This window comes from Schistocerca cancellata, chromosome 4 (assembly GCF_023864275.1).
Source record: "Schistocerca cancellata isolate TAMUIC-IGC-003103 chromosome 4, iqSchCanc2.1, whole genome shotgun sequence".
Taxonomy (NCBI): domain Eukaryota; kingdom Metazoa; phylum Arthropoda; class Insecta; order Orthoptera; family Acrididae; genus Schistocerca; species Schistocerca cancellata.
Genome location: NC_064629.1, coordinates 317576811 through 317594341, shown reverse-complemented (window position 1 = coordinate 317594341; position 17531 = coordinate 317576811).

Genomic DNA, 17531 nt, shown 5'->3' with positions numbered 1-17531 from the left:
CGCGTTACCCAAATAACTGGAATTGGAAACTTTTACTCTCAATCAGCGTAAAACGCTTCCCTTTCCATATATCGATAGGAAATATGTACTGCTTCGTATGATCACTTCCTGAGTGTGGTTATGACAATTTAATGTTATTATATTGAGTCACGCTGACCACTTGAAAATTTCAGGTTTTATTCATTCTTCGCCTTTTGTTGCTGCTTCTCATGTTTAAAAAATTATTTCAACTTCTTCCAATATTGTTCTATTCTTTTTGCTGTTCTAATAAGATATCTTGTATTTTTCGGAATAGATACCACTCTAAATTCATTATTTTATGCTTGTCATAGTTTCTGTCTGTTATTTGCAATTTTAAAATATGCATTTGTTTCTACAACCGCAGTTATTGATTGTTTTCCCAACATATACTGTTATATTGGTTTAGCTGATTGGCTGTCACACATTGTATAAGGACATCCAAAGGAGATAGCTACCTCAAAATTTTTTTGAAATTCTACTGTCTTGTGTACGTAGCCTATCAGTTTACAGTTTACTGCTAGTCATTCATGAAAATGAAACATCCTGGTCCAAACATTGTAGAGCGATGCCTGAGATTAATATTTCTGGAGAGGCATTCCTTGTTTCAGACGCTTCTAATACACGGTATGCTACTTTTTGTTATAGTAATTCATTCTGGTATTGCTATTTTTCTACCCTATTTGCTTCTACACTTTCATCTGTTAACTGAGATGTTTCTACCCTATCTATTTTGCCACATTCTCCATTAGTTCTTAATTGAATGTTGTATCTTGTGTCAATTTCCTAGATTAGCCCTGCCCATTGCTCTCCACACAGATTAGGATCTGTCAGAATGGCAACCACATCATTACACGTAACAAATGCTCTGATCATTATAGAGGAAGAGCTGTGTTTGGTTATTAACAGGTAATGAAGTCAGCTGCGTCCTTTTCGAAGGACTAAACCCAACAAACAGCTTAAGTTGCTAACAGAAATCGTAGAATATCTAATTCTGGGTTGCTGCTTTTCCCGAATACGAACCCGGTGCCTAAACCACTACGCTACTTCGCTTCGGATTCCTTTTTATTTAACAGCGTAATAGTCGAAATATTTCTGCTATGTTTTCTGAATGTATTAAAAAGTTATTTCAGAGAAATTGAAAAGCTACACCTAAATCATTCGCTTTTCTTCTCAGAATGTTTCGTTTAACATTGTAGTAGAGGTAGTCGTAATTTTATTCATCCACGAATCATTTTTATAACTGTCCTGGACATGTCATGATATTAAAGTTTAAAAATAAAATACACAATTCATCTATACAGGCATTTACATGTACGGTGGACAGGTAGTCCACTGTGGCCTTGTGGAAGGAAGAACCCTTACATTTTGCTTATGTTGTCTGGGGCAGCCACGTAAAACCTAAATCGGAAATGGTTAAAGCGGATCAGATCCGTCATCCCACACAATACAAGATCGATGTATTAAAAAAAAGCAACATCGTTCAATTTCTCCCTGCTGCAGAGTACTGTTTTGTATACACTATTTTGTAAATAACGTATTTGAAAATGTAAAAAGTTAGAGCTACATTTCAGGTACTGAATTACAACTTAATATTTGTTTTGTAAGGTACTGGCCATTCATATGTCTAGCACAAGCTTATGTTTCGAACGTCACAGTTGTCACAGTACCGTAATTACTTATTTTTACGGAATTTCATTGACGCCTTGTGCTTAATATTATTTTAAACTATCTGAATGAGTTAAATGTGTTTCATATGGCATCAAGCATCTAAACAATGAATTCACACGAAGCAAAATGGCATGGTAGGCACACAGATTCAGAGGGAGTCTGCCTGTATATGTATCACTCGACGCCATTATAATTAAAAGTTGTGAGTACCAGTTGTCTTTCTGATCAATGTCTGGAATGTGAGTTTTTATTACGAGGTAAAATACACTGTTATAGAGATTTGAAACTTTGTTCTTACTGCGGTGAAAAGAAAACCAGAAACAAAGAATTAAGTATAAATATGTAGATATACATTGTCTATATGAAATAGTCTAATATCTTAGCAACGTCTCTCTTCCACATTTTCTTAGGTTAATACGTTACAGGTACGTCCCGTTCACCACCCAGAAACAATTACTTAACATGACAGCATTATCAGTGAAATACCCTGCTGTAAGCGTTAACCATGTCAGCTGCTCACATTAGCACAATTCGAACGCAAGAATTTCAGGTTTTCTTGCAAAAAGCATATTTTTAGCGACGTGTTACACTGCTACTGATCACAGAAACGTGTCAGGTAAGTCACACGTCCTTTGAACTTTACTACTTTGAAACTTATTAGAAAAACGTTCTAAACATTTCTGAACGATTGCCATGTTGTTTTTTCTATTATCCTTTAATACTAACTCAAACTCAATGACTCTAAAAATTTCCTTGTTCTGTGGACTGATGAACACACGTACTTTCGCTTTTTAAAAACTGAGGCTGGAGAACGTCTCATGCAAGTAAATTAACGCAGAACCATTTATATTTAAAGTTTCTTGATAAGCTATATTTTTCTGTGTAATACCAGGAGCAATATTTGCTTGTATCTATAAGTTGCACATGCACAACATTACTCTTTCCGAAAGTTCAACCATATTTTCTGCAAATATTATTTGTCCCTAGAATGACTACTCTACTCACATTGCAAACAACAGTACTTGGTGTAACAGGATTACACTCTAATAATGAGGCAAAAACTTTGGTATCCGCACAGTCTTTTCGTTGATATTTAGCTTAGTCTGCTCACATCAAGTTGTGTATGATATTATGGTAAGCTTCTTTTGGATTGTTAGCTTTCACCACATACATAGAATCAACGTGTTGCGACTGTGACAAAATACAGCGTTTGGACTTCTCTTAGAGGCCTTAATGAAGAGTCAAGATTGATCGGGAATGTGCATCATATTCATTCAGTGCATCAATTAGACTGTTAGACCAATTAGATCTTTACTGTCTTTGCAGTATTTGACGTAACGCTCATTTTATAAAGCTACTAAGGTTCGTAAAATCCATTGCAAATGTTTACTTCATATCATATCATGTAGAGACAACCATTTTCACCAACTCAGCTCCCATCTGAACACAGCTGTCGCAGTTCCAATCCAAACGAAAGACGGCGTAGATATATTATAGACAGTTACTAAAACGCCGAACTGTAGCTGATAAATACAAAAACAGACACGAAATTTCGGAGTGAAAACTATAGAACACTGAGGAATTTCAGAATAAATCTCTTCTTATGAGATGCAGTGTCAGCTCACAAATTAAAAGGTTTCATTCGATACGCTGCTGCAGTAACGAATGCTACGAATCAGCTGAAAAGTCTAACAACTATGTCTCTTCAAACAGAAACTAGTGGCTGTACGGCACCAGTAAAATACGGAATAGTAAAAGAAGGATTCCTACGAACTGATTATTTAACTAGTTGTAATACATAGATTCTGACTAAAACTAAACTCCGTACGAACAGGCCTTGGAAGGCCCAACGGTACCGACCGGCCGCCGTGTCATCCTCACTCCACAGGCGTCACTGGGTGCGGATATGGAGGGGCATGTGGTTAGCACACCGCTCTCCCGGCCGTATGTCGGTTTACGAGATCGGAGCCGCTACTTGTCAGTCAAGTAGCTCTCAGTTTGCCTCGCAAGGGCTGACACCCCGCTTGTCAACAGCGCTCGGCAGACCGGATGGTCACCCATCCAAGTGCTAGCCCAGCTCGGCATCGCTTAGCTTCGGTAGTCTGACGGGAACCGGTGTTACCACTGCAGCAATGCCATTGGCCATAGAATCTGACTAATGACTGTATTTTCAGTTCATAGCGAACGATACCGTTTGTTTTGGCGATATCTACAGATCTAAGACAATTACCACAACAGTGAACTCGGTAGTAATTTCAGTTTCATTTACGGCACAGTAATTGAGATTTACATTCATTAAGTCAGATGATTTAATCTTATGCTAACTACACGAGTTGTTGCATTCAAATTCACGTTGTGAGCTCTGTTTTAGACAGCGGTACAAAAGTTAAATCCAGAGTTAGCGGTGCTTCCCTTTGTCAGCCACTCCGCAAAATTATTATTTACCATGAAAACTGCACAAGGAATTCATTATGTATATGCAAACCATACTTGTGCGACAAAGAATATCTCAAACCAGAATTTGTTGTGAACTGTGATTTACACCAATTTCCTACACTGCCTGACAAGAAAGTGAAGCACCCAGAGTACATGGTCGCATGTCATTGTAGCTTGATAAGCATATCGGCGGGTATGTAAATGATACTCTGTCACAGGTAGAACGGCTATCAAAGTGCATTAGCGTTGCTCGGATTTACTATTGTTTCCAGGCATGGTACGAAATATGACAGTCCATAAAAACGTCCGATGCTGAAAGAACCCTGTGAAGGACACAAACATACCGCGTACTCGTTTGAGACAACGTTGTCAGCACCTGGCCGAGTTTGAAAGGAGCCTCATTGTGGGCTCACATTAGGCCGGCTAGTCGGTCGTGGAATATAAAGATTTGAGGGGCACTCAGTTGTGAGAGCGGCCCGATGTCAGCCTGCATGGCAGTGTGACGGTAGGCACATTCGTGCTCCCTGCAACATTCTGTGTAATCCAACACCACTGGTCGGAGACTCGCTGCAGCGGACATGGAAATTACCGTCCACCATTGGAAGTGAGCGAACGGCATTGCGGGCCGGGAGTCCCCCATACGGGGAAGTTTGGCCGCCGAGGGCGAGTACATATTGCACTCGACGCCACATTGGGCGACTTGAGCGTCGGAGATGGGGGTGAAATGATGATGAGAACACAACACCCAGTCCTTGAGTCCTGCCCCAGCCGGGAATCGAACCCGGGCCCCTTGGCGTAGCATTCCGCCGCGATTACCACTCAGCGAACAGGGGCGGTCAGACTACCATTAACACCGCGAGACAAACATCTGCGTTGGGAGTGATGACGTACCGAGAAGCATGGACTGCTGATGAATGGCGTCGTATTATGTTCAGAGGTAATTCGCGAGTATGGCGGGGACTTGCGGGGGGTTATGGTTGCTAGTAACTGAAGGAACTCTATTGGTACAACGGTACATCGCGGACTTCTTGCATCGTCATGTGCTACCTCACACACAACAGTATCGTGGTTTCATCCTTCAACAAGACAATGATTGTCTACACATGGCTCATAACTCTATGAACTTTCTCTGTGGTGCTGAAGTATTCCACAGATTTGACCGCAATAGAACATGTGTGGGATGAGTCCTGGGACAAGAGAGGATCCAATGGCTTTATGAAACTCCTTCCATCCGAATGAGTGAATGCATCCAGGCCAGAGAGTTTGCAACGTCATACTGCCATCGTCTTGTAAATCTGACTCGATATTGTAATCACTTAAACAACATCACACACGCACTGAACGTGTGACGTTTCATGTCATCTTCTCCTTCCTTTCTGGGTACTTCACATTTTTTGTCAGGTAGTTTATTTGAAATGGAATTATACCTAAGATCTCTCACTGCGCAACACTGTTTGAAAAAAAAGTGTAATTTTGGTGACATAGATGGGCAGCATCTGCACAGCCTCTGGACTTTGCAGTTGTGTTTCACGGTATAACGCTGGGACTGTGACGCTCACTACTGCGACCTCAATCAACCAGTACTCTCCAAAACGACTCCAAGAGGATAATAGTGACAAGTATTAGCCACAATGAATTTCCTTTTATCCCGAAATATTTAATTGGGTGCTCCCTCATATCAAGTAAAACCTTTTATATCATATTTTCCACCTTCTTAACGACTTTTTCAAAGTCATCTATGGTGATGTGAACAATGTGGCCGCTAAGCTTCATGGCTATTTGTCGTTTTGATTTTTTTCTGTGTGTGGGACCAAAATTATTACAGTTAAAGAATAGCTGAAAAGAAATAGCATCTGGAAAGAGGTGAATGTGTTCAAGATCTATCTTCAAGTTGTTACTGGGTCTCTGAAAAGTCTACACTCTTTTTACAACTTTTGAACATGGTGAATACTTCAGGAGCTACGATCATGCAATTCATTTATATAACAATGATAAACGTTTATGGAAAACATCTTTACTAAATCTAGAACAAATGACAGTCTGTCGTGGAGGAAAGTTAATCGACATAGAGAAGAGTAAGCAAAGTGTGTATTGCTGTGATTATCTGGCATATACTGGGAACGTGTTGTGTGTGGGGTATAGGAGTGTTTATGCTGTTCGCACCTTCTTAAGCCCTTCTTTCACTAGCGGAAACTGAGTCTCAGTTATAATCTAGCTGACAACGACCGCTATTAATGTTCGTTGGTTGGTTGATTTGGGGGAGGGGACCAACAGCGAGGTCATCAGCCCCATAGGATTAGGAAACGAAGTGGAAGGAAGTCAGCCTTGCCTTTCAAAGGAACCATCCCGGCATTTGCCTGAAGCAATTTAGGGAAATTACGGAGAATCTAAGGCAGGATGGCTGGATGTGAGTTTGAACCGTCGTCCTCCCGAATATGACTCCAATGTGCTAACCACTGTGCCACCTCGCTCGGTACCGCTATTGAAGAGTCGTTGTAGGTTGGTACAATGAATCACCAATATCTGGATTGTCTCCACACATTCCAGCACTTTCTACCCATCTGTACTTCACATTCGTATCTCCACGTGTTTTGTGGGTTGCTGCTTTATAATGGCATTCCAAGCTTCATTTGTTCAAACTTTTATTTTTATTCAAGGAGTTGTTGTCACTGAACGCCTCAACAGAATGGGCACTTAGCTATTTTACTATTCATGCTTCATGTAGCAGTGTGTCCTAACAATCACTCCTCTATAATTCTCAAAAAACTATTTTGATAACGTAGAGGCTTCTTTTGTATGGAACCATTATGCAACACAATAAGAGGAAACCACGCCGACTTCTGGGCACTGCGTTCAAAATTAGGTGACTGAACTTTTAAGTATGCAGTGCACTTAAGACAGAAATACAATAGTAATTACGACAGGTATGGAGGAGTAGAGCCACCAAAATAATTAGCACCTCCTCTTAATTTATACTATCTTGATTGCCGCTGGTGCATCAACATATTATTCATAACTATACTTTAACCACAAAAACAAGTTACGGAAGTGGGATTACTCAGACACATTGGCATTGTCATCGATCAATACAGTGACCGTCGGCCGTGCGTCTTTGAAGCTGAAGCTTTACTCATGAGTTGCGAGCCCATGTACAATTGACACAAGGTAACATCACACCTGGTGGATGCACGGTGGAAACTATTTGAAGAGATAACATGGATTCTGTAACAAGTATTACATGCAGTGCTACGTTCTTTTATACACTGTCCAATCACATTAATGTGATCACCTGTCAAAAGCCTGAATAACCATCTTTTGCAGCGCGGCCAGCTGCGAAACATGCAAGAAGAGAGACAGTGAAGTTCGGGAATCTAGCGTCACGGATGTGATGCCATGCCGACTCCAGTGCCGTGGCCAACTGCGCCAGGTCCCTCGGTTGAGGATCCACGGTGCAAACAGCCCGATCGACGTGGTTCCACATATCCTCGATTGCATTTAAATCTGTGGAGTCTGGTGGCCAGGGGAGTACGTTAAAATCACCCTGGAGCTCTTCGAACCACACACGTACTATGCGAGCTGTGTGATACGTTGCATTGTCCTTTTGGTAGATGCCATCGTGCCGAGGAAAAACAAATTTCATGCAGGGGAGGACACGGTCCCCAAGGATATATGAATACTTGTATTGATCTACGGTGCTTTCCAGAATGGCGTGATCACGCAGAGGATGCCACGAAAACATTCCCCAGACCATAGCACTCCCTCCTCGTTTGCTTTCAGACGTTTCAAGCCATGAACGTCAATGGTCATCTGTCCAATGTAGCGTAAAACGTGATTCATCTACATCTACATGATTACTCGGCAATTTACATTTAAGTGCTTGACAGAGGGTTCATCGAACCACAATCATACTATGTCTCTACCATTCCACTCCCGAACAGCGCGCGGGAAAAACGAACACCTAAACCTTTCTGTTCGAGCTCTGATTTCTCTTATTTTATTTTGATGATCATTCCTACCTACGTAGGCTGGGCTCAACAAAGTATTTTCGCATTCGGAAGAGAAAGTTGGTGACTGAAATTTCGTAAATAGATCTCGCCGCGACGAAAAACGTCTTTGCTTTAATGGCTTCCATCCCAACTCGCGTATCATATCTGCCATACTCTACCCCTATTACGTGATAATACAAAACGAGCTGCCCTTTTTTGCACCCTTTCGATGTCCTCCGTCAATCCCACCTGGTAAGGATCCCACACCGAGCAGCAATATTCTAACAGACGACGAATGAGTGTAGCGTAAGCTGTCTCTTTAGTGGACTTGTTGCATCTTCTAAGTGTCCTGCCAATAAAACGCAATCTTTGGCTCGCCTTCCCCACAATATTATCTACGTGGTCTTTCCAACTGAAGTTGTTCGTAATTTTAACACCCAGATACTTAGTTGAATTGACAGCCTTGAGAATTGTACTATTTATCGAGTAATCGAATTCCAACGGATTTCTTTTGGAACTCACGTGAATCACCTCACACTTTTCGTTATTTAGCGTCAACTGCCACCTGCCACATCATACAGCAATCTTTTCTAAATCGCTTTGCAACTGATACTGGTCTTCGGATGACCTAACTAGACGGTAAATTACAGCATCATCTGCGAACAACCTAAGAGAACTGCTCAGATTGTCACCCAGGTCATTTATATAGATCGGGAACAGCAGAGGTCCCAGGACGCTTCCCAGGGGAACACCTGATATCACTTCAGTTTTTACTCGATGATTTGCCGTCTATTACTACGAACTGCGACCTTCCTGACAGGAAATCACGGATCCAGTCGCACAACTGAGACGATACCCCATAGGCCAGCAGCTTGATAAGAAGTCGCTTGTGAGGAACGGTGTCAAAAGCTTTCCGGAGTTCTCTTAAAAAGACGGAAGCACTTCGCAGTAAGTAATCACTTGAACATCTCTATAGGAGACATTGGACCACAGTACTGGAGGGCAGCATACCGTTCTCCGAGCCATAAAAGTTGGCTTTTGAAACTGTGTCGAAGACGATCCTTATTTGTCCGTTAACTTCTCACGGTCAGGGTTCACAGTCAAGCAGAATTTTTTAAAGGACACCATATTCGCCGTTGACAGCAGAAATTCGTTATCTCACAATTGCAGTTTAGGCCTCTGTGGTCATTTTCAAGTGGTACTGTAAAAGATTCTGCTACAACACATGTAAGACTTTAAAATCCTCCCTCATGTGTACATACTATCGTAAAAAATAGGCCTTTTCAGAGTAGAAATACAGTAACATCAGATGAGTGTGAAGGTCTTTTCATTGTGAAATGACGTAAATCACATGACATTTCAACAATGTTAACGTCATTCACATAAATCGTTACAAATCGATGTTCTAGGAGACTGTTTACATGTAAACTAAGGCCAGTGCGCTAGATCATCGATTTGTGACGATTTACATGAATGATGTTAATATTGGTAACATTTCACGTAATTTATATCATTTCACGACGTACAGAGCATCACACTCCTCTGATATTACCGTATTTCTACAGCGAAAAGGCCAATTTTTATCGATAAGATGTATACATGTCGGAAGATTTTTAAGGTCCGACATGTGTTGAGGCAAAATATTTTACAGTTTCACTTGAAAATGGCCCAAAGGTCGAAATTTCAATAGAGAAATAAATAATTTCTACAGTCAACGACGAATGTAATGCCCTTTTAAAGAAATTGTATGTCCCTGTAAGAGCAATTGCATAATCTTCCAGATCTCCCTTGCCCCCTAAAAAAATTTCATGATGTATTGGAGACCATCGATGCTGGTTACTGAGCTTCAGAGGTGGACATTTCTTTACACAGAACTTCTCTTATTTGTGCAATCACTGATTTCTTTTGTATAGTAAGTTCTCTGTTTGTTTAATTAGCAACTTGTTTTCTACAAAGTTTCTCTTTGTGCAATATATATTTTTTTTTTTCTGCGGTGCAGTTCACTCATCAGTTTCTCACACTCTATGCTTTTTTTCTAAATAAATGTAGTGTTACTTCTCAGGGAAGCTGTTTTATCACATTCTTTAATGCTTTTCTGAAGTTTATAAGAATAGCCAAACGCTTGTGTTGTGTCAACCTTTATATGAAGGGCTTATTTCAACAGTGGTGCAAGTCCACTTTTGAAAAACAATGCAGTTATACTCACGTACGTACTCACACAGGTCGTTTTTAATTTGGTTGCATAGTGGGACAGCTCCAGCTTCGTCCTGCTGCCAACACAATGCACCTCAATGCTGACGCATTAGAGAAAGCAAGCAAGAATTTATTTCCGTAGTGGTACAAGTCAGTGTGCTTTTGTGCATTGCAGCGTGTTGCTATTTCTTGCGAAGATGATGGATTCAGGAACATTATCAAGTGACTGTGATGGAACTGATGATCCAGATTTTCAAACGATTGCAGGTAAAAAGATTTTTTTTTACTTTTCCCTCAGAATTATAGACATTTCATTCCAATATGCGAGAATGAAGGTTACGTTGACAAAAACAATGGAAAATGAGGGTGTCCATCTTAATGTATTTCACATATACCTATGTTTTCAATCATCTGGTGCTGTATAAATCATAACTTGTGCTACTTTCTAGCTAGATACCAGTAGCTACGACGATGGAACTTCCAATGAAAGTACAAAAAATGGCGTAAAAGGAGACACTATTACTGATGCGTGTGCGAACGGTGCAGCCGCAAATTTGCAGACAAAAAGGAAGGGTACTCGAAGCAAGAAGGGTGCAAGGAAAACGTACACATATGAACAGCATATTCGAAAGAAAAAAAGGAACACTGGGGAGTTATACGTCACAGAAACTGGTAAAATAATTTCTCCAAAAACATTTCGCAATGTGGACTGCAGGTGTGCACGTAAAGGTTTCAATAAAATTTCAGACGATGAGGGGAAGACGTTAATTGACAATATCTGGGCTATGGGTGATATTAATCGCCAAAATGGTTGTCTGAATGGTCTATGCACGTATCATTCAGTTAACCGCCGACGACCAAAAGATGACTGGATCTCAGAAAAGTTGTATTTATGAATATCGATTACATGTGAATGGAAACTGTGCAATAGTGTGCAAGAAGTTTTTCTTGAAAACTTTTGACATTTCTAATGGATGACTCTCTGGGTTTTTAACATAAAGCAATGAAGCAGGTACACCTCACCTTGATGGAAGGGCAAACATCAGAACAAATTCTCTGTACCAGAAGGTCTGATCAATGATGTAAAGGAACACATCAAAAGCTTTCCAGTTTCCGAGAACCATTATGCAATGAAGGATGATCCCCACAAAAGGTGTCTAAATCCTGAGCTGTGTGTGGCCAAAATGTACGATTTGTACAAAGATAAATGCATATCTCAGAATAAATAAATTGTGGGGGAGCACATCTATCGAAAAATCTTTAACAAAGACTTCAGCTTGTCATTTTGACCACCACGTAAAGACACTTGCTCTTTTTTTGACAAACTGAGCTTTGAAATGGACGCTGCTACCAATGCAGAAGAAAAAAGAAAGCTTCAAACTGAAAAGGACCTTCACCTTAGGAGGACTGTAACTGCAAGAACAGCAATGGCTACAGACACAGAATGTAGTAAAGAGGCAGATTCCCAGATGTGCGTGTTTACTTTTGACCTGCCAAAAGCACTAGCATTTCCCAAACTGAGAACATCGATATCGTACTACAAGAGAAACATGTATGTGTATAATTTTAGATGCTACAGTTTAACTGACGGCAAAATCCATATGTATTTTTGGGATAAAACATCTGGATCAAAGGGATCACAGGAAATTGGTACGTATTTATTGAAACATATTGAAAAGTGTGTCACTCCTCAAAAACAGGTAGTTGCGTACAGTGACACATGTGGTGCGCAAAACAGGTACATAAAAATTTGCCTAACACTAATGAAAGTGACATGATCTCCTCAATTTCATGTCAACATTATTGATTTAAAGTACCGGCTCCCAAGTCACTCATACTTGTCAAACGACAGGGATTTTGCCCAGATAGAAAAACAGATAAATAAGAAAGAGTTACTGTTTTCCCCAGATGATATTTGTGAAACAATTAGGAAAACTGGCAGATCAAATAAATTTGTTTGCACAGAAATGAAGCATTCTGACTTTTTGGCACTGAAACAGTTACAAAATTCAGTGGTAAGAAGGAAGCAAAATGAGGAGTATGTTAAATGTCATTGGTTGAAAATAAAATGGATGCGTTTTGAGAGGCAGAATCCATACAAAATGCTCTACAAGGAAACGCTGAATGACATTGACTTCCTAAACTTTGCTCCCATAGGTGGTAGAGAGAGACCACATGCATATGGTACTATTACAGTTTCACCACAACGTTACCCACATGTGAGAAAAGTGCTGAAAAAGAAAAAGCTGGCTATGCTTGATTTGCTCCCTTATATTCCAGCTATCAAACATAGTTATTTTCTTGCTCTACAAACAGAAGACAGAGGTCTGGAACATGAAGAAGAAAAAGAAGAAGAAGAAGAGTGCAATCCTTAGTTTTACAGAAGCCAATTGACCTGAAACATATCTGACTGTGTAGTTCAGTTACACATGTGAATTTAATATGAAGGTGTACATTAAAAATGTAATAAAATTTTTTGCAATAAAAGAATTAACTGGTTTATATACAATGTTCAATTTATTTTATTTCAGTAATGGTACAGCTCCATTACCTCCATTTTTCTGCCTATAATGCTGCTGAAATTAATGATCCAAACAAATAGAAGAAATGTTCATCTCTAGGAAGAAGCCATATACTTGAATATTTCTGGTACCTCAACTGCAGATTTTTCAGTGCTCAAGTAATTTTAGGACTCTCTATCTCAAAATGAACATAAATGGACTTGTACCACTATTGAAATAAGCACTTCTTATAAACCTTTGATAGTTCATACTACTGTGACTATATTTTCATTCATTAGTTTTTATATCAAATTATTAACTTGTTACAGTGAGATGTGGTTGTCTATCAATCAAGAAAAGAAAAACGTGTTTCAAGCATCTACATTAATTCATTAGAGTTTGTAGGAACACATACAAGTGTTCTGTACCAACGCTACATTTTTGGCCTGGGGGTAAGCAGTCCAAAAATAATTATATATATAGTAATGTATAACTATATCAGTTGAATAATGACTGACTAAAATATCTAAGGCGATTTTTAAGAAAAAGTGAAACAGGGATGATTAGGGTTTAACATTCCACTGACAATGAGTTCATTAGGGATGGAGAGATAAGACAAAGGTGTGGAATGGCAGCAACAGAATTTTTGTTAAGTTCTCATTCTGGTATTTTCGATAAAAAATTTGGTAGAGTTATGTGATATCATAATTTGAAACTACATAATTCTATAAGCTCCACTTCCCCTAAATGTCAGTCTACTGACTTAACCACTGCACCTCATTTCGTAGGAACTGTGTTGCAACAATGACAACATTCCCCTCAGTTACTTTGAGGACACAACTGACAACATTAACAAGTTCGATATATCCTTACAAAATCCACAAAGTTTTAAAAATTGTCTTTGGTGCAATAATGGCGTTTATCTGTCTCTGTATGTGCATATTACTGTTAGGATATTTTGAAGAACCAGTGCAATCGCTCAAGAGTGCTATTAATGGCTCTATTTTCTGAATAAATAACTTGTTAGAAATGTGTTTTATTTAGTGACCTCTATGTAACACGGTTTCTTCCACTTACTCTTTTTCTATGTCTCTTTTATATTTCTAAAGAAAATGTTTTCTTCTTAATATTCTAGAAATCTTTCTCAACAAGGAATTTCGTAACTACTGTGTAGATACACTTTACATTTGTGAATATATTAGTGTAAGTTTTTAATCGATATACAAATATAATCTGAGAGAGGAAATTTCATAGAACTTTCAGTAATGGGAGATATAAAATCATGATCCTCCAGTCACACATTTTTCATTAATGTATAACCTACTGCAGTTTGTTCTAACGCAGACCTATGTACACCTTAATGAAATTTCTTGAATATCTACTGTGACATGTGTACTTCAATATTTCAAAATTAAGCAACAAATGTTATCTGTTATCATTTTATTACATTTCATTGTGGCAAATCTTGAAGTATGAGGAAGTCAGTTGTTAAGTTATTTTGTTTACAAACATATTTTAAAGAGGTTTGATATAAAACTAATATGGTACTTCAACAGTGTATATCTTTATTTTGAAATATAACCTACAAATAATAAACAGTTTGCACAGACATAGAAATAATGTGTTATAGATTGATCATAATCTCATGTTGGTATCATTCTTAGTCAGTTGTAAAATAGTCTTCTTCTAGAATTTATACATTTTTTGTTCCAAATATCACAGATTCACAATGATATTGACAATTGGAAATAGTTTGGTATGATACTCTTGTACATAAAACTATAACATCTGGCCACATAAAATATTATAGGAAATATTAAATTCATATAGTAATTAAGGTTAATTTTAATTCATTACAAAATGTATAAAAATATTTCGTTATGAAACTTAAATACAACAATTGGTACTATAAGAACAAATAAATTTAGACAACTTTTGTCTAGTTTATTTCCTATTTCTATTTCACAAATCTTAAAATACACTTTTATATTACAAGTAAATGTGGGATAAAACCTCAGTGTTCTGTTCAAAATTGGTAACTGGACATAACAAGGTAATTCACATATATTATGAATTAGTTTAACTTTACTACTGAGATTAATATTACACTTAGTAAACACAAGTTGTTTGACTGAAGAATGATTCAGTCCTCATATTCATATGGAAATACACAAAATTATGAATCTCTTGAATATAGAAACAAATAATTAGTGCACTAATTAAGTTAATAAACATCCATAAATGAGATAAATGGACAATTAGGACGAGTACTGCTAAATTAATCTTGCAAAATAAATTATCAAATTATTGTCTTTATATATCATAGATATGATACACTTTACATCTAAATGCTATGAGATCAATATATTTAGGCTACACATATGAAAACTAATTTCGTTTTCTCCTCTTTATACTGTGTATTTTGAGCAATTAAGATTGAGTAACAATTAATTTCAGTATAAATGATTTTGTAATTGTCCTTATGCATCACGCTATAAGAGACCCTTTTTTTACATGCTTTGTTGAAACATTGAATCAAAGTTACTAATTATTAAAATTACTAAGCAATGATGTTTTTATGGTAAAGAAACGATTATTGAGAGTATATTTTAAGGGCTTAATAAGGATTTATGCTTTTGATAACAAAATGGTCTGAATAGAGTATCCCTTATTGAATTAGAATGCTTTGTATTTCATTTTGTATTTAGAGACTTTGATGCAACATTTTGATAAACATGGAGATTCTTCATTCTCGTTCCTCTTCATCTGAAAAACATGACAAAGATATAAAATAACTACCTGATGTTCCACAACAAGCAAAAGTTAAAACCAAAAAATTAAGGAGGAAGAAGGGGTTTTCTTTTTGTCAGAAATGACTAACATTGAAGACTATAAAATTTTACAACAAATTACTGCCTAAAACTTTCAAGAAACTGATAAGTTTGCCTAAACTACATCCAGTCTGACATCAAAATAAAACTGACTGAAAGAATTTGATATAACTCATTTATACACTAGTAACTTCACATTGCGAATGTGATGTTAACTAATATAACATAAAATTCAGCAATGAATGGCAGTGAGTGCAATGTTGAATACATTCTGTCACTGACAGCTATTAAAAGGGACAGAATACTATTAATGGTTGAAGATATAGAACGAAAGACAGGTACAGTTCTGTTTGTAGAGAATATTGGCCACTTAAAGGCCTTGCTACTTTGTAGGCCATGTACTGAATCATATACCCTGAACTTCAGTTTTTTTTTTCATTTATCTGACTGTACCTTGAAGCACTAGAAGACTAAAATATACATTTATTGAAGAAGTAACAACACATATAAGCGCACTTTTTGCATTTTTATGCATGTTCAACACTGCACTGCCATAACTCCTGATACTGTAAGATATATCTAAAGGAAGTTAAGAAAAGTTTTAATATTCAGCACCAGTTGCATTAACTGGAGATCATCAAGTAACAAGTACTTGAGGCCTTATTGAGTGCTTTGGCACACACAAAAACAATTTAAGTGACATTTAACTCTATACTTGCCTCGCATGATACAATGGAGTCAAGTACAAATGCTGCAAACTTTCTGACCAATTAAACATTAAGTGTACATTACACTTTATCGAATATCATTCAGAGGACGTGTGTGATCAGTACATCAAAACGTTCTTTATGATGTTTTTGTTGTGATTGATTTCTAATTATTTTCTGTATTTGTTAAAAATGCAAAATTTTGAGGCAATTTTAACATGGAATTAACATCGGTGTATGAAACGTAAGAGTCCCCCTCCGCCCACCTCTCACTCACACATTCATACAGAATTGCCCACGCTAGACACACACTGGCACATAGAAATTCTTATTTAGATGCCTATCGGGAATGATTGTCCATAGACAGCACTATGATCTACAAAGCTGTCACTCACCTGATGAGGCTTCTTGATTTTGGTCTTCTACTGGCATCCCTGTAGGTTGTCCATCTGTTGGTGTTGGTTCCTGAAGAGTATCTTCGTCCTGTGTTGGCACCTGGGGCAGGTAGGAAAGACCCGTTGTGGCAGAATGTTCTCCATAGCTAAAATGACTGCGGTACCATCTAGAGTTCTGGCTGTATGGATGTGCCTCATTAGCTTGCAAGGTGCTGATTTGTACTCCTTGGTACTGAGAGGGATCTGCTGCAACATATTTCAGAATTGATAAAAGCTATGAGATCATGCCATCAACTTCTATTTAGTCAAGGTTCTGTCAGTTGGCAGAAGAATGGGAATTGTTTTATGGCGAACAGCATAATATGATACAGCTAGGTTTTTCATAATTTATGGCCTTCCGAGGGCACAGAGCTGAGACAGAAAAAGCCAACCAGACGATTACAGGAAGCTACCTATTGATACATCCAAGCCAATCTGCCTTACCGAAATATCTCAAACCTCCATATGTTTTATCTTTAGATTGTTAGGGCTTAACAGAAAGCTCATTACCACAGCGTAACAATCTCAAGTGCAAAAGAATTGGGCTCGAATCAGAAACCAAAATATGATTCAAGGATATGGATTTAAATTACACTTATTTTAGGTAGAGGGCAATGTTTTATCATGGAGTTACATTTCTTGACACGAAAATAATTTAAATCTAGCGAAATTATCAGCTCTCGTGAAGAATGAACTGATCAAAAACAAACATGCACCACTCTACTGTAGGATGAAAATAAATGTTTGTTAAAAA